At 46.5% G+C, this 26,708-nt stretch overlaps 1 protein-coding gene and 1 long non-coding RNA gene across 2 annotated transcripts in view; one reads left to right on the top strand and one right to left on the bottom strand.

Annotated features, from left to right (window-relative positions):
• The window catches only part of LOC125751930 (zinc finger protein 609-like), an 83,621-nt gene extending 70,466 nt beyond the window's left edge, over nucleotides 1-13,155 (bottom strand). The window contains 1 exon segment of the mRNA XM_049031369.1: nucleotides 12,353-13,155. The gene's annotated coding sequence lies outside the window, so the exon portion shown is untranslated.
• Nucleotides 13,156-22,816: 9,661 nt separating this feature from the next.
• LOC125751883 (uncharacterized) lies at nucleotides 22,817-26,417 on the top strand. The gene is made up of 3 exons (XR_007400806.1): nucleotides 22,817-23,015; nucleotides 25,303-25,413; nucleotides 26,016-26,417. It is a non-coding gene; the product is annotated as an uncharacterized LOC125751883 (long non-coding RNA).
• The last annotated feature ends 291 nt before the right edge of the window (nucleotides 26,418-26,708 follow it).

Consider the following 26,708-nt stretch of genomic DNA (forward strand, 5'->3'; position numbering starts at 1 on the left):
CATCTACTTCATCAAATAAACACTTTTTTTTTTGGCTGAAACGCAAATACCATCGTTCACTGAATTTTTTTTCAGTACCTCAGCACCAGAGAAAGTATGACAAAGTAGGTACTGAAAAGTACTCTATGCTTTGCTTTTTCATCAGGTCGATACACCAAAGAGTTTCCACTTTCATTTCATCTTCATCTCAATCATTTGTAACAGAGTTGGATAAGAAGTGTGTCACTGCTAAGAGGAGGCCTGCAATCCACCGGCAGGACATACTAGCCTACACACCATCAAGCACACGAGCACGCAGGCATACGCATCCACGAACATGTGACCACACGCACACAAACACGCGAGCACGCAGGCATATGCATCCACGAGCATGTGACCACACGCACACAAACACGCGAGCACGCAGGCATACGCATCCACGAGCATGTGACCACACGCACACAAACACGCAGGCATACGCATCCACGAGCATGTGACCACACGCACACAAACACGCGAGCACGCAGGCATACGCATCCACGAGCATGTGACCACACGCACACATACACGCGAGCACGCAGGCATACGCATCCACGAGCATGTGACCACACGCACACATACACGCGAGCACGCAGGCATACGCATCCACGAGCATGTGACCACACGCACACATACACGCGAGCACGCAGGCATACGCATCCACGAGCATGTGACCACACGCACACATACACGCGAGCACGCAGGCATACGCATCCACGAGCATGTGACCACACGCACACAAACACGCGAGCACGCAGGCATACGCATCCACGAGCATGTGACCACACGCACACATACACGCGAGCACGCAGGCATACGCATCCACGAGCATGTGACCACACGCACACATACACGCGAGCACGCAGGCATACTCATCCACAAACATGTGACCACACGCACACATACACGTGAGCACGCAGGCATACGCATCCACGAGCATGTGACCACACGCACACATACACGTGAGCACGCAGGCATACGCATCCACGAGCATGTGACCACACGCACACACACACACCCCAACAGCAGATGCTAAGTGCAGCATGTGGGGCAGCCAGCATCCATGCAAGAGTCTCAGCATCATGAGACTCTGGCAAAAAGAGACCCTGGCAGCCTGAGGTCTGAACGTCACAAATCTAACCGACAAAAACATGCTGGCGACACACAGGACAAAAAAACAGCCTTTTCAAGAGTAAAAACCACAAAATACTCGCCTTTCAGGAAAAACCCCCAAAATGTCATAAATGTCTCACACACTAGTTACATTTAACAGGCACAGAGGACCAAGCACACAAAACAGTAAACAGCACACAGTACACACTCAGACACCCTTAGATTGGGATTATACTTACTCACCACGTGGTATCATTGTGAAGAGCTTACCTACTCAGACAAGGAGTGTTACACTAAGGCGGCCTTACAGAAGTGCACGCTTAATCAGTGACCTACTTAAATGCAGCTTTCATCCCAGGACCACACCCTTTGCCCCCACCCACATCAAAAACCCAACAGCACAGAGGCTACAGTATTGGTCATGCCAACTACCAAGCAGCTGCACTCCCCCACCACCTCACCACGATCCTCTCCCATCACCCCCATGTTCTTTCTACTCATGTTTTAAAGGAGTTTCTCCCAACCCTGTGCTTTGGGACCCCCAAAAAGTCCCTGTTTTTGCTCCCTCCCAGCTCGCACACTGCCTGTCATGGTGCTGAGAGGGAGCAAAAATGTGGGCCAGACTGAGAAACGCTGCTCTATATCCACTCACGACTGGGACTGGAGGACACATCTACTGGAAACACCAGCACAGGTTCTTTCAGTCCGATGTAAACAAGCTTCAGTTACCCCAACTAAAGACATGACACTGGGGGCGAATTAGTGAACAATACAGTCAATTAAAAAAAGAAAGACCTTCACAATACGGAAAGGCATGGAAATAACATCAAACTCACGAAATCATGGTTGGCATTCCGAAGTTTAGCCCTATTAGGTCAAAAAAAAGAAAAACTAATTTTCTGCATAATACTTCAGGCACCTTAGAGCTAAGAAAATCTGGACCATGCCAAATCGCCTACGGTCTGTCCACACCAATACTTTTTTGTTTAGCGACACAAAAATCTTCTTCCAGTTTAGCTTTCCATGTGCTCTACCACAGATCTTTTTTCCTTAGAAACTCAAAAAATTCACTGCTCTCCTACAACTAATCTTTCTATAAACGGATTAGTGCAGATGCTTATAAACGTAAACATGCTGTCACGCTTGCGTCGGTGAGCTCGGGTTGAAGGGGAATGTAGAATGCTTTCCCTTCCCTCCATGGGGGCCACGTGTGAACATGGAGGATGTACAGAACTTCGACTACCTGCCATACGTCGTTTTGCTTACTTGTGTGCAGCTAAATCGTGTTTTGTGTACATCGTATGCAGTTTATAACTATTATGAAGCTCAAAACAAGACTGTACCTGAGCCAAGGTGACGGTCTGCTCCATCTTATGATAAAGACACTCAGTCATCAAAAATTAGAGAAAGTCAAGAGTACACTGAAGCTGGGGGGGGGGGGGGGAGATGGGTAGTGACTAAGCTGATGGATCCCTGTGTCGTTGTTATGGTGGTTCCTTTTATGTAAAGCTGTATTCGTGTTGTGCAATACTGTGATATTTCACTTTTACTAAAAAAAAAAAATGTGCATTTACAAACATGCGGATGCAGATCGTTTGTTTCAGAAAGTCCCGTAAAAAAAATTGTAAGTATCCGTGTGGATGTGAGCTTAGTCACGACACCCACACCTGGAAGTCATATTCTCATATTTTAATCTCATTTCAATGTTTATCGCTTTATGGTGCACCTGCTGGGTGCCACCTTTAAATAACCATTGTGGGCTGGGATCCACATTAGCATCTTCTGATAGAAGCTGCTTCATCAGAAAGTGAGAGAGGAAGAGGAGGAGGAGGAGAAACACAGAGCAGATGTACACACAGAAGGCCAGAGCGTCTTCTCTGCCCATTGTTTGGGTTCCTTCCATTTTCCACAAAACAACCAAAGCATCCCAATGCAAAACCACCCTGACCTTCCAAATAGCTGAACAAATACTTCAAATAAGCTAAAGAAATTTTTAAAAAGTGATTCACCACTGATTTCCAGTCTTTGTGCTTATGATCCTAATGGCCTAAATCGTTTATCCGAGTTACACTTCAGCTACCTTAGAAATGAAGCAAACTCCACTCACAACGTCCAACTGGAATGAGTCCGGCGCACAGACACAGACTGAGGCCTCACGTTTGTCACAATCTCTGCAGTAGATGACGGGCAGGGTCTCCGAGGGGGAGACGTCACAGCGCCTTCTCTCCCCAGCGTGTGCCCTTCCGCTCCCGCCAGGCCGTATCTGATCTGGAAGCGGCACCAGGCTAATACCGCGAATGAGACTCTCGCGTCTGTCAGTGACAGAGCCGCCGCGGTTACGCCCGGACAGCGCATCCATCAGAGTCCTGCGCCCGCCCATGCGAGCCGCATGGTCTGCTGCTTTGCTTCTCGTCACTCTCCCGTCAGGGACGAGGTTCAGCGAACGGACAGAGGCAGAAAAAAACAAAAACAAACAAGGGGGGTGAAACCCCTCCCTGTCCCTGGCATTATGGGAACCTGATGAAAGATCTACAGAACAAAGCGAGGAGGGGAAATGAGACGAGTAAAATGCAGTTTCGTAAAAAGTCCCCACTTAATAATGTATTGATTATTTTCATAGAAATGTAACTGTCCAGAGAGGCAGAGCTTACTAACGCTAACCATCCCAGGTTATTTTCTGTGCAACTTGAGAATAATCATTGTCCATATATGATCATCCCAACAAATGAACACCATGGACGGTAATTGTATGTTATATAACTACAGACAAAATCCATGAAAAGTAGTTTTCAATCATGCTTCTGATCTGGGGAAACAGATTTAAGAGGAATAAATTTGCCACTAATATACAGTCAGTCATTTTGTATTTAAAAAGACAAAAGGGTTTCTGGTTACTCAGAAGACAGAGATTGGTGAAAAACACAAAAGTTTAACTTAACAGATTATCACATAGAACCAATGGATCACACTCACCATCACACTCCTGCCAAGACTATGCCTGTCAGCATCATACAGGAACCTTGTTGTTTGTTTAAATGCAGTACATTTAGAGAACATCTACAAACATAATGCTGTGTGGTAATGCTCACCATGTCTGTCCCATGTTAAAGTGCTAATGGTATTAGCCAGCCATCCATCCAGCCAGAAAGCCATCCATCCAGCCAGCCATTCAGCCAGCCAGCCATCCATCCGCTTATCCTGGCCAGGTTTATGGTTAAGGAAGTCAACATTCATTCACCACTAAAACTGTTAGTACCTATGATAGACTTGTTCTGAAATATGTTTTGGTCCCAGAAGACCAAAAATAGTCATCACTGGAAACAGGTACGAATGTGACCAGCTGCACTGTTTAAATAAACGGCTGTGTCCATGAGGGTGCGATCCAATGGAGTCACTGTCTGCTGAAAAATGCCAGAAAATAAACACACCCACATGCACTTCGAACGACGTGCAATATCTGCTGCCCGACACACAGCTGTCTGATGGACGATGCTATGCAGCAGGGAGCAGAATGCCTGCGTTCTTTGTGAAACCATCAAAGTTTAATAATAATTGTAATAAATAATCTCATTCACTCAATAAAAAGGCATCAGAAATACTGAAACATTTGATTAACTTTGTCCATTTGAAATCTTGCTAAATTTCTCAAAAAGCGCATTTCCTAACGATATGCTTCTAAAACGTCTATGGAACAGACTTTAAAATAAACTTAAAATAGGTTAAAATATTTAGCCAATTACAAAGGGTGCAGCAGGCTGATGACGGCACGCAGGAGAAAGAGGCAAAGTAGAATTCACAGCAGATATTTTTTGACTGTCAGACACTGTGGTTGTCAATGGAGCCAGACACACACTGCTGTTGATGGAATTACACACTTATCTTCCCAAAAACACCAAGAATACTTGACAATACATCAGAGTTGCCACCTCGTTTGCTTGCTTAATTCATTTCCCCAAGCTTTACAATTCATCTTCACAAGTAAGATCAAAGGAACAGACCTTTTTGAGCAAGGAAATCCTGAGCTTGTCATCAGTGGGTTTACATGAGTTCACTGCGGCTTTACAGTTACCAGGCACCTGTCCTACTACACTATGACAACCTTTGCTCTTGAAAACAACGGCCATTCCCTGCTGCACAATTCACCCCAACGTGCCACAACTGAGGTCATTGTAAGTCCCTGCTCAGCTAACCGACTTCAATTTATTTTATGTCCAGATATCACAGGTTTTACGTTAGAATCAGTAGATGAGTTGTACCTATGAAAGCTGAACGGCAGATTCCAGCTTGAACACGCCATGTTTACACCGAAGGGGAGCACCCTCTGGAATTTTCCAAGCTTTCTTCCAGTACATGTTCAGAGGGACTATTAACTAGGCGGCTGCACATATTGTGGACTAAAGGTCTTTCAGAGCCTTTCCACCTGCGCTAGACAGAAGCAGAATGCAGTGGGTTTCTGCTGGAGTGACAAAGGCTAACAGAGCGGTACGGTGTGGGGTTCAGACACATACACACACACACACACACACACACACGGTGTGGAGTTCAGCCACACACACACACACACACACACATCCCCACGGTGTGGGTTCAGACACACACATACATACATACCCATGGTATGACTTTACACAGAGGATAAAAACAAATGCCCTTCCCAGCTTCGAAGCAAAAATAAACAAACATTCTTCAACACAACTAGACAGAGTTTGTCACAGTTTTTAATAAGACTATGCAAGTGACCTGTAACACCTAATATGCGTATTAATACTTTAAATCTTCCCCCAAATCAAATTATAACATTATACAGCTTTAAAATAATCTTCATAATGAAAGAAAATAGCATATACACAGATAAAAATGCAATTGTATTGCTGCAACAGCCATGATCATTGATAGAAAGGGTTAATAAGATGGTTGTCAAGATTGATAATGTCACTGTACAGTTTGCTTTGCGGGAACTGCAACAATGACATTTTGAAGATCTATATTAGGCTGAAGACAATGTGGCCATACAAAATAACATTTAAATCTGACTAGTTTAAGCCGTTACAATCCAACGTAACAGACAATAAAAATCTGAACTGAAGAACAGCTGCGTCTCATCCTGAAATGGGTTCACCTGTTCACCTGTAGCTGTTTTGTAGCAATTTTTAATAAAATTAAAAAAAAATCATCAACACTGCACTGAATTCATGAGTGCAATAGACACTGGGAAAAACAGCTTGAAAGTAGTTAAAACCACAACATTTATGGCAACAGTAAAGGTTTATTGTACAGCGCTTTTACTTTCTGACAACAGCCTCCAAACCAGGCAAGCTAAAATACTCAGTTAAAATTAAAGAATTATCATCAAAGCACACTCAGCTAGCCTATACTCACACCAGCCACTAAATACTGACACTTCACAATGAAATTTAAATAAGCTAAAAACGTAATTTAACACAAATCCATAAACCACTCGCCGCTTTAACAAACACTACACCACATTTGAAATTTGACAGAAAAGTTAAAATTCAAGCCCTTCATCTTACACACAAACTGATGGTGCTCTAAAGGAATTTTAAGACCGTGGCTATTTTGATTTCATTCAACAGGACACTCTGCACAACATTTAAACAGGAAATTCCTTTTGCAATGTAAGTTTCATGTCTGCCCAGAGGTGGTTTGTGGAAGCCGTAATACATCAATGAGAAACAGCCGAGAATTTAGGTAAGACTTTGTACTGCCTTAGTAATGGCTTCCTGAGCTTAAAAACACACACAGCAAAGGCAGGAGTGTTTACAACAGTCATTACTTAAATCGACTGCCGCTTTGACCATACTACAGATTACCACTAATTTACTGAAAATTCCTATGCATAAATAAACAAATGATATACAGGTTTGTTACATAGTGACACGACACAAAATATTTTCAACTGCAGTTTCTGTGTCTATTCAAATCATAACATTTCAAGAGTGTTTAAAGGAGGAGCTGGAAGAGGAACCACAAAACTAACCCCAAAGCACAATGAGACAAGAGAAGGAGACCCAGTCCTTTCGCGTCTCACTCTGTGCTGCATTTTCTGTGACTAATGAATCTAAATGATAGGCGCCACTTAGGCCTGTCTTGCCACAAGATCGGGGGATTGGAAACAATATCCGAATCCATTTGCCTCGTTCAGTGTCAGTGATTTAGCATCTAATTTTCATCAAAAAAACTGAAGGGCTTCCTAATAGGAAGGTTTTCAGGCGCTGGGCTGCAGTGATCGTAATTCACTGCTGTTTTTGGGCAGCTAGCATTTTATTGAGAGCACTAAAGTCAGAACTGACAGGCGGATCCCCAGCACAGCACCTGAAACAAAGGCAGCCAAACACTCCCCTCGCTTTGGTCGTCATCATCTTAACAGAACTGGCCTCACCCTCCTCACAATGGAAGTCCATGTGCGAGACGGTGATTTTGGGAAAGTGCCTCTGAATTTAAATGGATGCCTGGCTTTATTGTCCCCCACCACCCAACGGGGGCCACCTTCAGCCCAGAAACCACATGCTTGATGATAGGATGCTGCAAGCCAGAGTGACTTATCTTCAAGTTGCCGGTTCAAAGCCCATTCAAAGACGCCAATCCTTATCCTTCTCTTACGCATGTCCCCTCCCTCTTACACCTCATTCATTCTGTTAGCCGAGCACGAACTCCAAACCGGCAGCAAATGTGAGCTCAGTTTTAACTGACCCTTCTGCAGGGAAAAACAGACCATTAATATCGGCTACATTAATTATTACATTGTATTACTGAGAGAGAACTAAGCAATAATTTAATTTGTCAAATTGTAATGTTTCAACAGTTCATTAGTCACAAAAACAAGAAAACACGTGAAAAACCCAAAACTTTGCACTGAATGTAACCCCTTTGGCTCTGAGTAATCAAACGGAAAAGAATTAATTAATTATCTTTGATAATGCAGCTCTCAGGTCACATATTAACATGAAATTAGAACACCGAAGGCAAGAGATTGATTTGATTTTTAAAATGATTTGAAGCCAATTACAGTGGTGGCCAAAGCCTGCTTAAGGAGCCCACAGCTGCAGCATTAAAAGGCTGTGAGATTCACAGCTCAGCTCTGCATCACTCAGCTGGCACTGTACTCAGCAGATCAGGATACATTTAGCCTGCAAAATAAGGGTGAGAGCCCACAAATGGCAGTGAAACGCTCATGCAGGCAGCCACCTGACTTGTTGCAGGGCGACCTTAACAAATCCTCCCACTTCACCCCCACAAATGTGGTGCTGAAGGGCCATGTCAATCCCCCCCCCCCCCCCCCATCAGTTTCATAACCTCTCTATGAAGATTCAACATACATTTTTAAGACTAAACCCCTATTGTACAGGGCAAATGTGTTACTCAACTGAGCGACCGACTGAAGGTCCAACATGACTGGTTCTCCAAGATAGACGTGCAAAAAAGCACAATGGAAATTCAATTTTGTGACCAATCCTAGAACCACACAAACAGTCAGAGATACTACAGAACCAGACTGTTATGCCTGTACTTAGGAAATAATGGGGTCTAATATTTCCTCTAAAAACATGACATTTTCATACTTTACTATTACATAAACCACACAGAAGATAAGACACATTTGTGAAGTTTTCACACAACCCCGCTGGGAAATCAAATCAAACATTCACAAGTACAGTGGCACCACCATTAAGACACCTGCTGCTGAGATGTAATTTCCCCATCTCAAATTTACTGCTACATATTTGGCGTGTTCTCATACTGAAAAGACCTTGAACCACATTGCAGAGATATTTTAGAAAGTAATCTAGTCTGTGAGTAAAGCCATACCTAAATGTCTGAGAAATACACGACTGTAAGGTACAGCTTTATTATCTAGGCTGTGAGTAAAGCCATACCTAAATGTCTCAGAAATATACGACTGTAAGGTACAGCTTTATTATAAAATAATGATAATAATAAACCTCAGGACTGAAGGTCTCTATTAAAACGTGCGGCATCTGTTTGGAAAATGCCTCAAAGAGATGGGCACAGTTCGCGGCCACATCACCTCTTAAAACTCTCCACCAAAGGTACATGACTGGATGAGCTGCACATAAAGGATCCTGAACATACAGCAGAGAGCAACAGGCAGAACATGACATTCCACTTTATATCAACATGCAGGAGTACAGGAGCCTTGCCACAATGCCACCCCGCATGCAGGCTGATGCAGTTTACAAAGCAAAGATTGCATTAAATCACAAAACAAGCAAAATGTCAGAAAAATATCACCAGGATCACTACTGACATTCCTGACATCCTTCCATTTATGGGCTGTTTAATCTCATTTCTGAGGGAGGATCTTACAGCTAAAAGTTACCCAGATTTTTATTATTAGATACAATTAAAGTAGAAATTGCAGATTTAAAATCAAACCAAATATTTAGATAGAAACAATGACACAAAGAAATTATTTCTTTTCCCTCCAAGTAAGGTGGGAGTGGGATGAGCTAATCCCCCCCCCCCCCCCGGCCTGCACAAGCTCCACATAGCTTTCATTACTAATATAGTAAGCATATTAATAATAATAATAATAATAATAATAATAATAATAATAATAGATAATAATAATTCTTAAAACAACATCAACACATTTTCCTTCAAACATTACGGACATACATTAAAATGTACACAGACGTTACCAGAACAACAGAACTCGTATCAGAAGTCGTTTTCTGACAGTCAGTGTGACACATGGTTCAGAGGACTTATGGGAACACAAAAATAAATGTTCCTTTGGGGTCAGTGAAGTATCTTCCTAAACATTTAGCACATTTCACAGATTGGGTTTATCTGGGTTTATTCAAATTACCAATACAATTAAACAACGCTGATAAATTTATGAGGCCTAACATAAAACACAATGGTTGTTGATAACTGGTTCCCATACATGTGTAAATTCATAAACACACATAGTTATATAGGAGTGTTGTCCTCCACTCTAGCAATGGCCCAACTTACTCCAGAATCCAGAATAGGCTGCTATTCCGGCAGCTTTGTGATAAAATGTTACTTGTAATGGCAAGACATCTAACATATAGCTATACTTCACAACAATATTTAGGAAATTAACCACACACACTGCACTTATAGGGCACGATGATGAACACCACTGCACTGACAGAGAGGGCCAATAGCGGCTAAATGGGAGCTCAGACTGGGGAGACTGCGGGCTGATTGCTCAGCCTTAAACACAGCAGCTGCTCTGTTTCAATCATGAAGACTCTTATGGGGGAGTGGAATCAAGCTGTAACCTAAAGAATTTATTATACTTAAGGTTCATCTCTGGTGGCAGGCATCACAGAATTACATGACAACAAATTGATTAAATGCAACAATTCTCATTAAGAAGGGTGCCAGCAAGACACCATCAAGCTATATTTTTAATAGAAGTCACCAAAAACAAATATATAAACACATTTCAAGCTTGCAGTTAATACAAACACCAGGAATATGAGCAGCTATATAAATGGATTCTGTTTTCTTTGCTTAGGCCTTATATAACCAACTATTATTTGGGGGGGGGGGTTCTAAACTAATGTGTGAATAACCATCATAGCTTTTAAACAAAACTATTAACAAGGAAGTACTAAATGTGAATTATCCCCAAAGTGGCAGTTCACATATTTGGCTTGGCAATGCTAAAGTTACATTTATATAATAGTGTTTAACCATTCTTATAGGCCTGTACATTGGTTTCAATAAAGGAAACTCAAACCTAACATGGATACACGTGTCACGGCTACCATAATAACCTCGTTTTCCACACATCCTATGTATGCTTACGTCATCAAAACGCATCACAAAATACTCTCTGGGAAAGCGTCAAGTTCAGAAATTAATGTACCGCCTTGGATAAAAGACCTTTTATCAACAGTGTGTAACAGGAACAAAAAAACTTTTCAAAGGTGCAAACGCTAATATTAGGGTGGCCTACATCTATTCAAAATACTGTCTTGGAAGACTCCTAACTATTCAGAGATAGTACTTTTCACGGCACTGCGTGAAAGCCGGGCTGCTAGCACGTTTTCAGTTTCCTTATTTGGGCGCAGACCAATGACATCCTCATAAGGAGCCAGCTTAAACAAACCCAGAGAGGCGCTGTGCTTAAACAACCCGTTGGGGGGCTTTCTGACTTCTGCATGCTAAACCGGCTAGATTAACTGTCCTTTTCTGAGTCAGGGCCTGGTTTAAGGTCAAGTAATGTGCAATCGAACTGCAAGACAATTTCGGGGAGATGGACGCCTATGCATACCTGAGGTGATCGCAGAGTGACTGTTGGGTGCCAGGGGGCTCCCTGTACCCCCACCAATCACTGTGTGCAACGAGCTGTTTCGGAGGCCTAAAATGCAGCTGGGCTGTTTTTAAGCAGCCCCCAAAAGCGTCTTCCCATGTGCATCTTATGAAAGATAAAGCGCTACGCGATTTTACCCACTTTGATCTAACAAAGAAACCGAACATTTACAACCGGTACCCGTAGATGGATCCGAGTGACCAAAAAGGTCTCGTTAAACTAATACAAATCCCAGAGAAAGTAATATTTCACTGCTGCTGGTGGCAAAAGTGGCAACTACAGTGCACGGAGAAATAAATATTAAACGATAAACTGTGTAGATGTGGTGTTGTAAGGGCTACCCATCTCAGTAAAAACCGATCATCTCATCAAAATAAGTAACCCGATCGTGTTTCAGGGGAAAAATACAATGAATTTGTCTGACTGCGAAAAAGTACATAACAATTACACACAATCCCTACAGCTTTCGAAAGAGAACGTAGCTAATCGCTCAGTAACAGATAATATCCAAAACTCGTATCAGATAACGAAAGAAATTGTCAACCAGTGTTGTGCTAGTCGGCTTCCTATATCTCCGTCGTCTTCCAAGGCGACCGTGTAAATGGCAGAGTGTAAACCCAGCCGTTTCTGAAATAACTGCAAACACACCGCAGGCGAATGGCGTTTAAAGAGATCAGTCGGTTATTACACGATAGTTAAACTCAAGCCTTAAAGAGCAGAATACATGCTGAGTACTGATCTGCTATTAATGCCAAGCTGCGCCCTAGTCTCTCAAACAAAGGGCTTTTCGGCAAGCCAAAGCATGCAATTGTAGCTAAATATCTAGCTAGCGAGGGGTACCTCTCGCACCAAAAAAATGGAGAAAAATTCCTATAGTAGGCTACTTACCCCACTTGCAGACCCAGACCCAGGATTATTTAAGTGCACTCCATAGATCCAGAGAATAAGAATCAAACGACTTAAAGAATGCGATCTTTGAAGGAACAACAACAATAATAATAGTAGTAGTAACGACAGTGATAATGATCGCAGAGATCAATCAATGTACTCCGAAGAAATCCAACAGCAAGGGGGAGAAGAGGCCAGTTCACGGGACTGCAGCCATCACACGTTGAGATCCCGTTCAAATTTGAAAATACCGGCTATAAAGAGCATTTTCAAATTCAATTTCAAGAGCCTTCGGAATTAAAACACGTCTCCTCGATATCCCGAATAATAAATTCCATTCTTCAAACCGGTTCCACCATTTAAATCCCTGACTCGCTTTCGCCGTATCTCTAATATCTCTTGATGGCTGTTTGTATCTTTCAATGCTGGGAGATTGATACAATGTAACCAACAAGCAGAAGTAGCCGCTCTCACGCGCAGGCGGAATCCAGCCGGAACCCAGCGCGGCGCTGCAAAGAACCGGAACTGGAGTCACCGCAGGATTAAGGATTTTCATTCCCAGCTCATTTTAATAACGTTAATCAGTTGTCCAGAGGGTGTGTTTAATTTCTTGTCTGCTTATAAGCTGTAAATGTGGTATACATTTCTTATTCTTCATTTCGTTTTCGAGGAATGCGGAGTATCTCATAAAGCCTATTAGGTGCACAGGGAAACAAACAGACAGACAAAAAACAAAAAATATTTCACTGACTACTTTGGTTCCCCTGCAGATATAATACGTGATGTTTTCGGAAAGACCTGCTATGAAAGTAATTTAAGTAATTTAAACAGCCTCTCGGCGCAGAATTAGCCTACCTCTTTGTATTGAGTGACTTTTAACGTCTAGCAAAATCAGCAATAAAATATCAATAAACAATCATATAATGTGCCTAATCAACATCATAATAATAACAATGCTTCTGAAGGAAGATTCTTTCGTTTTGGCACGTAACAAGTCTAATAACTTAGAGTGTAAGTTTACTAAGCCTAAATCGTATGTCATAAACCTTAGACCTAATCTTTATGTACAAAGGACTCTGTCTAGAGTTCTGTCACATATTTGCAGGACAAAGGAATAAAGTATTTTAATATGAATTTGTGTGTTGAAGAGGGTCACTCACCAGTTTCCGTTGTAAATGGAATTGTATTTAAAAATTCACGAATGGAATCCGACATTGTCTATAAAAACCGTTAAATACGATTTTGCCGCACGTTAGTTACTGGAGTCGTACCTAAGAATGTTATGATTCAAATGGTGCGGTACTGTCACTGCTTCAGTACAGACTGGGGTACTATACTGCAGATTATACACTGCGTGTTTTCTGCAATAGTACCAAAACTGAGCAGTGATACATTTACGGGCCAGTGCAAAGTGAAGTGTGTAATTGGTACTGTAAATATGTCACGGTCCTGTTGTTAAATTCTGCTTTTCTTTAACATAAAAGAAAAATGAACGAGGTTTGCAGGGAACCAGAATGACAGTATACCTGCCTAATTTTAGCAGATGAGGTCATTTTCATCCGACGGGTTTTTGCTACTCGGAGATTTATTTATATAAAATGTCATTCAATAGCAATGTGGGCTTACTGAACACACGCCATGCTGGCTATAGCCTTCCCCGGGGATGCTGCCATTTGACTGCCACGGCCTTAACTGCGGCAGCACATTGATCGCATACGGTTCTCACTGCACTGTTTCACGGAGACTTGACTTCCTGCGTTATTTGATGTAGCTCAGCTCAGATGTACGGCGTACCCACGATTTATACTGCACCAGATTGAAGGCTTAGGCTTTGATTTAGGAAACGTTCCTTTGCACCGCCGCGGAATTTTCAAATGTTTTTTTTTTCACTTATACACTTGTAATGCACGAAATCAAGAACACAAAAAACAACAGGAATCGATGGACCCCTAATTAAGACATTAAACAAAAACAGAGACCCAAAAACATGCTAAAAATGAAAGTCCGCACACGAGACAACCAATTAATCAATAACATCACAATTATATTGATTTGTCTTTTGTCACCTTGCTGTGTTCATTATGTTTATGTCTAATAGAAATTCCATACTATACATGAGAGACGGAAATGTCTTTGCTCCAGAACTCCCCCCCCCCCCCCCCCCCCCCCCCCCCATGCCCACGGTCCTGTGACGCGGCTTTGTGGTCCTCGGCCTTTACACAACCGCACTGGGAAATCACTCCACCTGATGACCCCCTGAGGAGCCTCTCTACACCAGCAGGCACTGTGACTTTTGGGTTTCCTTGAACCTGTCTGACTGCAGGACCACAGATGGAAGGTTACTCATCAAATCATGCTGTTTCTTCATTTGCTTGGGGTTCCAGGCTCGTGCCTCTCTGTTGCATGGAGATGGCTTCCAGGCGGCAGTCGAGCTTTCTGCCCTGCAGTCGCGCAGAGGCCCCGTCCAGCGGTGATTTTTAAGGCTTCTCCTTCTGTGGCATTTGGCGGCTGTCCTGTTAAGTGTCTGTCCTCTTCGCTGCCGCAGTTTGTTCCTGTTTCACATACACTGTCCAGTTTTCCTTGACACATTATATCACAATGGTGGTGACTCGTTGCCCTCCCCGTAACGCTGGCTGCTGCCTGTCAGAGCTCCTTAATATCTGACACATGCTGCAAATTGCCATTCAGCTTAATATGAGTGGCTATGTTCATAAATGTGAGTTTTTTACTAGAAGGTTAAGGTCTTATTTCTTGTTTTTAAATCTATTTATACAAATATAGTGTTCATAATCTGTCAGTAGCCAAACAGGGTTTCTTTTAAATACCCCAGCATATTCCCAGCTCGCTTTCTTGCTGTCACCATGGGTGGTTGTGATTACACGTAACAAGGCAATTAGCCCGGCTCTTCGGGACTGAAGCAGAAAAAGGTGATTTACAACAGGAGCAGGTTAAGGCGAGAGTGTAACCCTCCAACCCCTGTCTTCTTTGTTAAAATGCAAGCTGAAGTGGGGGCAAATTGGGCATTTTTCTCAGGATGAAATCGTGCTAATGAATTGGCCAGGTTCTGTGGAAGCGTCTGCGAGGCTCACAGCGTGTGCAGTGCACAGCTATTCAAAGGAGCGGCGAAGCGCTGATTTCACAGGGACTGAGAAGCAGGTCCTTGGACAGTCAAACATGTCATGCTATTTGTCATACAGCAGGAGCGATAACCTCTCTTATTTACATGCTTCAGATAAGATAGCTTCAAAGGATTTTTTTTCTCTTGCAGCCCTGGTTTCCTTGACAACAAGAATATGGAAATACTGCCTTTGACATGACAGAAGGAATCATCTTGGTAACACAGAGAGACAGCAGGCACAGTGAGGCCAGGCAAGGCTGGATAAATGGCATCGTCTTCACGCAGAGAGAGAGTCAGCTGGGCTTGGCACTCCGTCTTCCTGCTGCCTCCACTCCGCCACGCTGGCCGCTGCGTTCGCGTGCACAGACAGGGCTTCCATTTTGAGGGGGCGTGTGGCGCTCTCCTCCAGTCCGAAATAGCAGATGGCACAGCCAGGAAACACTGGTTGACTTAGCCTGTAGCTCTGAAGTGTGGTCTGTCAAATGCGCCAAACATAAACCTAAATTAGAAATCTGTGTGAGGAGCACATGCTGTAAATCAGCCTTTAAGGGCGACAGGCCTATAAGCTTGATTCACAGCAGGAACGTCTGCGCTGTGGAAATATATCACACCTTGGGCTTTCTGGGGACTGATATCAATCATTCACACGCTTATCAAGGCAGCTAGCATTACACACTTCTTCTATGGTTACATTTTTAATTGTTATCTGCATAATTGTGAAAGAGCTGGACAAAAATTTGATGGTCCGTTCTGCTTGGATCGAGGCTGACTATGCCAACGGAATGCTAATTATAATTAGCGGCTTTATGGAGAAGATTCTAGAAAGATGAATAGGCAAGACTGATGCGGTGGCAAATTACTGATTTCCAGCTACGTTTTTTTTGTTTGCCCATCTGTAAAGCATTATGGCTTGAAATGAACACTTCATGAAGGAGAAACCTCTTCAGCAACTCGCAACATTTATCGGTGGTGCTTTGCAATTATGTTTTTATTTAAAATAAGAACCTGCATTCAGCACTACCGGCGAGGAGAGGAGCCCTGCGGGACTGACGCCTGTCCCACATAAGGTGGCGGGAATGCCGCAGATGAGGGAAAGCCATGTGACATTAAATGGCGGGAAATGACACTGTCAGAATCTCGCACTGTCCATTCGTGGGCACATTTTACTGCGACAATTAACTGTGCTTGACATCAAAATAAAGAGGCAATTTAATAAAGTAACAAATACCCATAAAATCTTACTAGGTAAAGTATTTGTCTAATGTATTTTTATTGAATATCACTAGACATTTAATCTCCAGCAGATTAATGTAATGAACTTTGTTATTTGAATTTGTCCTTGAGCTGCTACAGGATGTATAAACATCCAAAATAAAAGTCTCAAATGGGGTATCAGTGGTTCATATGAGAAATAATACAGATTGCAGGCAAAGGCACATTATTGGTACTGACTCCCAACACAAAAGCTGTTCTAGGGGTACTGACTCTCAACGCGAAAGCCGTCCTAGGTGTACTGACTCCCAACGTGAAAACCATCCTAGGTGTACTGACTCCCAACGTGAAAACCATCCTAGGTGTACTGACTCCCAACGTGAAAACCATCCTAGGTGTACTGACTCCCAACGTGAAAACCATCCTAGGTGTACTGACTCCCAACGTGAAAACCATCCTAGGTGTACTGACCCCCAACCTGAAAACTGACTCCCAGCGCATGTTTGAATTTCCACTTAGATGTGGCAAGACTAAGTGTCATAGGTTAGTAATATTTATTCCCAGTTGATGTTTATCTTACAAAAGCAGTACTACTCCACAAAATTCTGAAGAAACAATTTGTTCCACTAAAGGTCATATTTTAGTATTTGGACAAAAAGATGGATCTGCAGCATTATCTGCACGCATGTGTGACCTTATTAGTGGGAGGTAAAAGGTCTACTGAACCTGGGCAGCCCCATATATAAATGCTGAGTGCTTATTTCCTTTTTTTCGGATTCTGGGAAGAATTCTTGAGTTCTTGAATAAACAGAAATGACCTGCCCAGTGGTCGTGACAGGGGCCTGGGGTGTCAGCTCCTCCTGTGCAGTGCTTACAGATCCTGACTGCCTGATGCAGACTGTGCAGTAGCCACATGCAGTGAGGACAGGCATGGGCTGTGGTGTGGCCCACCATAAGGGGGCTCCGTGGGCCTGCAGTCATTGTGCCTGTGGGGCCCCTCCAGGGGGGGCAGTCGACAGGTACCACTGCAGGTTGAGGCCAGGGTTTGCCATGTGTTTTAGTACAGGTGCCTAACGGCTCTTTTTTCCAAACCTAACACCCATTTACGCTTGGAGGGTCAATTTAACCTGCATAAAACAACATCCATCCATCCATCCGTATAATATCATGCAGCACAGAGTCTCAGTGTGTCTGGGACTTATCTCAGAGGGCACCGGACACAAAGCGGGGGCACCCTGGAAGGGGGGCTCATGCAGAGCATATCTCAGGCCTGCAGTCACATCAGGGGAAACACACCTAATAATGTGCTTGGCTTGCAAGCCAGAGAAATGCTGCTGATTTTCGCAGAGAACAAACGCTGTTAGGGAACCAGGGCGCTTGGAGCACAAACAGGGCAGCAAACACGCACGTGGACACAGGGGTGTTTTGTGCACTCAGTAGCAGCACATGACTCCAGCCTCTCGCACCCACAAAGGTGCCTCTGTGTTCGCCTAAGTGTGACAGAGCCCATATCCAGGGAACAGCAGACGGACTGCGGACTATTTCTGAGTCGCTCACATGACTGAATCACTCATCAGGTCGTCAGCAGGAATCATTTTTTTCCAAAAGCTCTTTCAGTGTTTATATCTCTGTTAGCCATTTTACAAAATGATGACACGCTCCGCAGTGACACGCGCAGCTGTCGCCCAAATCTGTTGCCATTTTTGACAGGATATATCTTCACACCGACCTAATCCTCTCAGAGATAATGAGGGCAGACAATGGCCGCCTCCTTCCTCTATTCTGTGTAGTTGATGGGGGATGGGTTCAGTTTCCAGAAAGATCCTGTTTACTCTATTTTTACACAATAACCTAATATAGGCATTCAATAAAACCGGTGAAAACAGGAAATGGACACAGCGCGTTGGCCAGGCTTTTCCAGGATTATCCTGACGCTGCTCCCCCAGCTCTGCTTTGCCTGTCGGCTTCCCTCCCTTCCAGGCCGCAGAGGCGATTACATGAGCTGTTTGCTCAGCTAACAGTATTAACACACAGCCGTGTTGCAGCGCTTACGTCTAGCACGTTGTCCATTTGTGCAGATGGCTATCCACTTAAGGCTGCTGCCTGTGTGTCCACAGCTCGCTCTCCCACACAGACTGTAGACCTTTTACTCCAACACTCCCTGCATCACTGTTTCAGGCCAGGAGAATGGCTGCTCGCCTGCTTCCTGCTGGCTGCTCGTTCACATTCGGCAGACCGGCAGAGTTCAGTCCGTGGCATGATGGGGAAGGTAGGCGGTATACCCAGAGGGCAGCTGTTAACGAGGACAGGGAGCCTGCTGGTTTCATTACAGCTCAGCTTTTGGATGCTTTCGGCTTCGCGCTGCCACCCCAACGCCCTCTATAATGCAACTGAAGCCGTTTCTGTCAGTCCTCCAAGAAATATGACCTATATTATCTAGTGTGTTTATTCAATATGACGCCAAAGGTGGCTAATGCAGTCCAGCAGGAGCTGACGGCAGCCCCATATACAGCAAGAAAATCCAACATCTTGGCTAGCTTGCTGCTGCTTGTTCTTGTGGAAACATCATGACGTGTGGGTGAACATCACAGGAAGGCGTGATGGATGCTGGTCCGTGTTCAGAAGGAGAAAGCTGCCTTCCTCCCCTCCACCGTGCCCTCTAACGGAATGAGGAGACAGAGGGCATGCTGGGAGCGTGGCAGACGGCATCATTACAAAGCAGCCGAGGCGTTTGCTGCAGAACGCGGGCAGTGGCAGGTGCAGAGCTAGTTGGGCTGTCACCAAGCGCATGCTAATCCATCTGTCAGCGGCGTGGATAGGAGCACCACGTCGCACCATATCATCCTGCCACATCTGTGGGCAATCCATCACCGCCGCGCCTTGTTCTCAGCCTGGTTAGCAAATAGCAACCCATGCTAAAGCCCCATGAAGCTCCCCTTTGCCAGGTCGATGGTGCTCAATGTTTGCACGACCTGTCCTGAGCTCGTCACTCTGCCCAGGAAGCTGTGCTTCTGTCGCTCATCCATAGCATCCCATGTCTCACATCTCCACCGTGTCTCTTAGGAACAGGATGTCCCCCATCTCGCTGTCAGTCCTTCTCATGTTACTCATGATGCACCTCTCCAGGACACCCCCATGGCAGAAAGGGCAGCCTGGTGCTGACCCACTGCCCTTGCCTACTGCCTGACACCAACAGCGGAGAGGAAGCACCCAACACTGTGTCTTGCTGGCAGCCTTAGTCACTGAAAAACAATTCTGTTGTTCTGCCGCTGCCAGCTCATTAAGTCTGGAGGCCCGGTTTTCTTTGGAGCCGAGTCGTTATTTTCAAGCTGTCAGAAAGACTTTGCACCAATGCTCTGCTGCAACGGAGAACTGGACAAGAAAAACAAACAAGCTACAAGAAAAGGAGGCGAGTAAAAAACCAAGCCGACAAATGAAAGGGATCATGACTCACAGTCATCATTATGAACAGTTCAGTAACTGAATCATTACCAGTTCAGTTATTAGCCTTTTGATTATAGTACATATTAAGATAGAAAGCTGACCAAAAAACTGCGAATGGAGGGAACACCGCTGCTAAGAATTTTGCCGACGGCTTTGTCGAAAGACGAACATGCTTCCTGTTTGTGTCACTGACGTCCTGCCTGCACTCCCCCTGGTCTGCTTACAATTAGCCGCTCCTATCTTCAATCTAAACACTAAATTCTCTGCAGGTCGTCACTTAGGATTGTGTTCATGGGCTTCTGCTGTGAGTGGGTGGGAATAGCTTTCATTTAGAAGGGTACAGTCAGGGGGTCCCCGCGCTGGACGGTCTGCCACGCCCCCTCCCTGCACCAGGACCTGCAGATCGTCCAGCTTCAGCTCACCAAGTTATTACCCCCCCTGGAATCTTGGGTAGTACCGACTTTACAGTTTTCCCATGTGCATGAAAATGGGAAGGGGGGGGGGGGAGTGTGAAGCAGGTTGGGTTGGCTTGGGGGGGGGGGGGTTGCAGGGGGACAGATGAATCAAAAACCTATCAGAACAGACTGAACGACCTTTTCACAGCTCAAGGTCCAGTGATTAGAGAGGCAATCTAAGGAAGTGCAAGGGTGGCTGCTGCAGCAGAACCCCCCCCCACCCCCCCGCTCCACGCCGGCTACTCCTGACAATGAGAAAAGCGCTGATGAGGATGAAAAGGCTGCAGAGCTGTTTGTTTTACTGCTGGGGACAAGGTCTTTAATAAGACTGTCTACTGTAGGCATGGCTTGGTGACCTGCAACTCTCAACAGACCTGCTGAGATAGAACAAGACGTTTATCTTGCTTGCTAGGCTGGGGTAGGGTGGGGGGCAGGGGGGACATTTGTTATGTACTTCATAACACAGCCGGAGTGCTGAGAAAAGGCTATAGACACACACATATCGCAGCGACTTGCATCCAGCACCAGCGCATGAGAGGAGGAATGAAAGATTTAATGAAAGCTTTCACCCAGCTCTGATGTTGCCGGGCAAAATCAATTCAAGATGCACTCCCCAGACCCTGCTTCCTGGACTATTACAAGCAGGAGTCTGATAGCTTGTCTAGTGTGTGTGCACGCTCTTTTCATTTCTGCTCAGCCCATCTAGTTTATAGAGACTATCTATAGTGGCTATATCAAATTCTCATTTTCTCCCTAAGATGATGTACAAAAATGGCCTTACTGAAGGTGAGGAGTACTACTCAGTCTGCTATTTTGTTTCCTAATGGTACCTGAGCAGTTTAGGCACAATAGAGCCTTGCTTTCAAGATTGTCCCCCAGAACCGCTGTGCCCTGGCCAGGATACCATGACAAGCGGGCCTTGAGTTCACCCCCTCCCAGAGCCGAAAGCACTGGACCCCTGAAGGTGTCAGGTGCACAATGTAAATGTTTCATGCCGGCCCGGAATTTCCCCTTTTCCTCACAAAAGCTCCAGTCATATGTTTGAGGAGCGTTTGAAGGCGGCGTGAGCTGGAATGGGCTCACAGCTTCAGACGAGCTTCAGACGAGCTGCATCCTCCTGCGTTTCAAAACCCTGCGCAGTGACTTTTAACCACACAAAAGCCTGCATATGCAAGTCGTTCTCTTTGTTGCATGTGAATAATTTATCCCCAGGCTCATTCAGATCAATAGCCAAAAGTAAAAACAAGGTTTTCATTCTCGGCGGCAGTAAAAATGAGACCTTTCAGAGGCTTAAAAGTGGATTTACGGTGGAAATATATCTGTTGGTTTAAGCACAGTCTAGTGTTTCTGAAGCTGAAAAATAAAACCACAAACAACTTTAGTGATCCACCCCGCAGGAAGAGATCCACTCAGCAGGGAGAGATCCACTCTGCAGGGAGAGATCCACTGGGACCTGGCGCACTTCAATCATGCTCACAAAAACAACAGAAAACAGCAAACGGCCGTAAGAAACAGCATCAGACATCCGGCGAGTGAGATCCCAGTGCTGGAGCCCCGCGGCTGCTGAGAGACACATAAGGAACAGAGATGAAAAAAGCTGCATTTCCCACAGCTTGAGGAGTCAGGAAATGATCAGGGTCATTAGGATTTACAGGACATTCCTTCTGCGGTGTTTGAAATTTAAGCTGGTTCGCGCACAGCTTTCAGTCGGATGCGGAAGACAGCTAATCAAGGCGAGAAGATGGGGTTCATACAGGTAGGAGGTTCCCACTATGCCCCACCCCCCAGCCCCACCCCCGGCCTGAACCCACCCCGCAGCTCTCCTAGATTAACCTTCACATGTTTCACAGCCCAATTAACCATGAAAGGTGCTGACTTGTTCTAGCTGTCAGCCACAAAGACCTGCTAGGTTTCCCAGCCCCAGCAGCACAAAGGCTGGCTAATCTGTGCCGGAGCTTGGGTCAAACATCCTTGGGGGGGGGGGCTCGCTGACTGATCTCCCCCCCCCAACCCCTTGGCAATCCACTGTTTTTTATAGTTCTGTGCAATGCAAGCCCATGCCGCTCTGCACTTACCTCTGAGATGGGGGCAGGCTGAACCGCTAACGAGGGACATCAGCCAGCTGTAGCCTAATTAGCATTTAGCGCAAATGCTAGTGTGGCCCACCTGCAAGCACATGGAGGAGAAGGAGAGAGAGGAGAGCCTGTCCGGTGTACAGCAGTGCCAGACCCTAACCTGAGACTAACATCAGTAACCACGGCTGACAAGACTACATTAGGGCGAGATGCTAATAAAGCCAGATTTTAGCCCTATCTTCACTAAATGGTGAAGATCAAAAAGTGAGAAAATCCCATTGTTAGGAAGAAGATATAATTCATTCAAAACAGAAAATGCTTTCACCTGTTTGACCCATCTTTGTCATGGTAGCTATACAGTAAGTACTTTTTTCTTATAACTTTTCCATCGGTGGCTGTCAGCAAGTGAAGCATTCCTTTGATAGGCTTATAATGTTCCCCCCACAGAGTTACTGATCCATGCATTCCCTCGTCAGACAGATGGGAGGCTAGGCTGCCCTTTTCTTCTTAATGCTCAGAAGTCAGGACCATAATGAAGGCAGCCGAAATGGCAGCCTTAAGATGACCTTAGGCCAATTAAACAAACAGGAGAGCAGCGTGGCTTTACAGCGGGAGCGGACAGGGGAGCAACACGAACTTCCAGTAGAAGCAGACAGGGGAGCGGCCTGGCTTTCCAGCAGGAACGGACAGGGGAGCGGCGCGGCTTTACAGAGGGAGCAGACAGGGGAGCGGCGCGGTTTTTCAGCGGGAGCGGACAAGGTAGCGGCGTGGCTTTACTGTGGGAGCAGACAGGGGAGCGGCGTGGCTTTCCAGTGGGAGCAGACAGGGGAGCGGCGTGGCTTTCCAGTGGGAGCAGACAGGGGAGCGGCGTGGCTTTCCAGTGGGAGCAGACAGGGGAGCGGCAAGGCTTTCCAGTGGGAGCGGACAGGGGAGCGGCGTGGCTTTCCAGTGGGAGCGGACAGGGGAGCGGCGAGGCTTTCCAGTGGGAGCGGACAGGGGAGCGGCGTGGCTTTCCAATGGGAGCGGACAGGGGAGCGGCTGGCTTTTCAGCGGGAGCGGACAGGGGAGCGGCGTGGCTTTACAGCGGGAGCGGACAGGGGAGCGGCGCGGCTTTCCAGTGGGAGCGGACAGGGGAGCGGCGTGGCTTTCCAGCGGGAGCGGACAGGGGAGCGGCGCGGCTTTCCAGTGGGAGCGGACAGGGGAGCGGCGCGGCTTTCCAGTGGGAGCGGACAGGGGAGCGGCGTGGCTTTCCAGCGGGAGCGGACAGGGGAGCGGCGCGGCTTTCCAGTGGGAGCGGTCAGGGGAACGGCGTTGGCTTTCCAATGGGAGTGGACAGGGGAGCGGCGTGGCTTTCCAGCGGGAGTGGACAGGGGAGCGGCGCGGCTTTCTGGGGGAGGACATACAGGGGAGTGACATCGCTTTTCATTGGGAGCAGGCAGGGGAGCGGCGCGGCTTTACAGTGGGAGCAGACAGGGGAGCGGTGCGGCTTTCCAATGGGAGCAGACAGGGGAGTGGCGCGGCTTTACAGTGGGAGCAGACAGGGGAGCGGTGCGGCTTTCCAATGGGAGCAGACGGGAGCAGTGCGGCTTTCAGGGGGAGGACATACAGGGGAGTGGCACGGCTTTTCAGTGGGAGCAGACAGGGAAGAGGTTTGGCTTTCCAGTCGAAGCCTTCAGGAGAGCAGCGAGGCTTTCCAGTGGAAGCAGACAGGGGAGCGGCACGGCTTTCCCGGGGAGGACATACAGGGGAGTGGCATGGCTTTCCAGCGGGAGCAGACAGGGGAGCGGCGTGGCTTTCCCGCAGGAGCAGACAGGGGAGCAGCGAGGCTTTCCAGTGGGAGCAGACAGGGGAGCAGCGTGGTTTTCCAGCGGGAGCAAACAGGGGAGCGGCGCGGCTTTCCAGTGGGAGCAGGTGTCTTCGAGTTTCACATTCCTCTCCGCTAATGGCTCACATGAGCTGCTGAGCCGGACACTCCCTGATTGGCTGGCGAGGTAACTTCTGAGAGCCAGGACATCGATCGGGAAAGATCATTAGCCACTGATAGCTGTTCTGTTTTGGACAGTTTATTATGCACCCGGCAGCGGGGAGGCAGCCAAATGGCATGCGTAAGATGTTCTGAAAAGGCACACCAGGTCCTGGGCCTCACGGGGAGCACCCACACACCACGGGACTGCAGTGTGCAACCTGGGGGCCCCCAACACCAGCCGGGCAGCGCTTCAGATCCCATGGACCTGGCTGATGTCCATAGACTAGTCATTTAATATAGCTGACAGCTCTTTGTCCAAATTCTCCTGTTAAAATAAAACCAGTCCCTGGAACTGCAAACATCTCAACAACTTCTGATTATGCAGCAGAAGCATATAAATGTGTAGAGGAACATTCATAATGCATTATGAGCATTAACCGATATGAGCTTGATGCATCAAGAGCACTGACAATAATGGAAGCTATTTTCCATGAAAGTGAATCGGTTAATAATCTCATGCAGGGCCGGCTCTCAGAGCCATTGATTGGTACCAAAGAGGGTATTTATGCACCTCTTAGCATGGGTGGGCGGGTTTTCGTGCCCGTGATGGCCTGGCATTGGCCAACGGCTGGGCCTCGCCTAGCAACCCCGTCACTCTGATGTGCGTCACGTTTCCCAAGGTCAGGGGTGGAATGCGGGAGGTTAAGCAGCACTCGGTGACTGGCACCCCCAGGATTGGCTGCCACCGGTGGGCTGGGACCCCCGCGGACGAGCCGCTCATCAGACACGAGGTCAGTGGGGCGGCGATAGGGATTAGTGCAGATTACAGGAGACCTGATGCAGAGAGGGGGGAGCCGCTTGCGGCTAATAGAGAAAGACATGTAAATCCATAAAACAGCTACGTTATTCCAGAGATGTCCGTGGGCGGGGCTGCAGAACACAGATGATGTTCGCATTTATAGATGTTTTTTTGTCCTGTGAGGGACTCTGGGGCTTCGGTGGTACTTGTGTTACCCGGGTGTCACGCTCGTGATTTTAATAGATGAATTAACAGGGCCTTCCAGGCCAATTATACACAAGTTTTAGATTTAATTGAATAGAGGGAAAAGCGGGGAGTTGGGGAGGGCGAGGTGGGGGGGGAATCTGAAGTACAAGTGTTAGCAAACACTTACAAACGGGGAACTGCTAATGATCACAGCTGTGAGCTGCAGGCTGGTGTAGAGCGATTTCAGTACCAAAGCCCACGGTGAGAACGGCTGCCCAACGTGGAAAGGCGTTCCACTGCTTTCCAGTCTTAGGCCGTGGCAAAATTTTCCCGCACAAATCCATGGCTGTGAAAAATCAGTCTCTATTCTTGCCCCTGGAAACTCTTAATTTACATTCCCTTTGTCAGCTCAGGGAGTGACACGAAGGCACTAGCTGAGAGGCCGGCAAGCCCCACTGAAGACATTGTCCTGGTTCGTCTGGCTTTGCCGCCAAGCCACCATGACTCAGCATCTCCCTGCATGTCCATCTGTTTCTGCCGGGCTCAGCGGTCATCGTGCGGGGCGGCATGCTGAGGGCTGCAGCGGGGGTCACGCCTAGCCTCTGCATCATCATCCCCTGATAGGCTGTGACATTAATCCCACCTGCCACATGGCGTTTGTGTCCCTCTGATCCATAGGGGGCCGATCCTCCAAGGACAGGGGGCCCTGCTTTCATCCGGCTGCCACCCGCCACCGATCCGTGCTGGATGGACCGTTTCCTAGGCGCCGGGGTCGTAATCTGCTCACTTGAAGCACCCCTTGAATCCTTCCCATTTTTGCTAATAAATTTCCTCCTGGGTTCCTTTTGTGAGCCAATTAATCACCCAGCTCTTCTCTGTAATAAAAGTGCTCAGAGCTACATTATGCAGGAGAAATGAGTCCTCGACAGCAGTGGCAGGGAAGTCCAGGTGCCGGGGCCCGGGGCCCCCAGCGCAGCACTAAGGCTGTGCTGCGTTACGAGTCATTACCTGACCTCAGCCATCAGTCACGCCTCCTTCTGATGTGGTCAGCTGCTATTGTTTGAATATAAGAAACAAGTGCTATTTAAAGATGGAGAAATA

Source organism: Brienomyrus brachyistius, chromosome 11 (assembly GCF_023856365.1).
Source record: "Brienomyrus brachyistius isolate T26 chromosome 11, BBRACH_0.4, whole genome shotgun sequence".
In the NCBI taxonomy this organism is placed as follows: Eukaryota; Metazoa; Chordata; class Actinopteri; order Osteoglossiformes; family Mormyridae; genus Brienomyrus; species Brienomyrus brachyistius.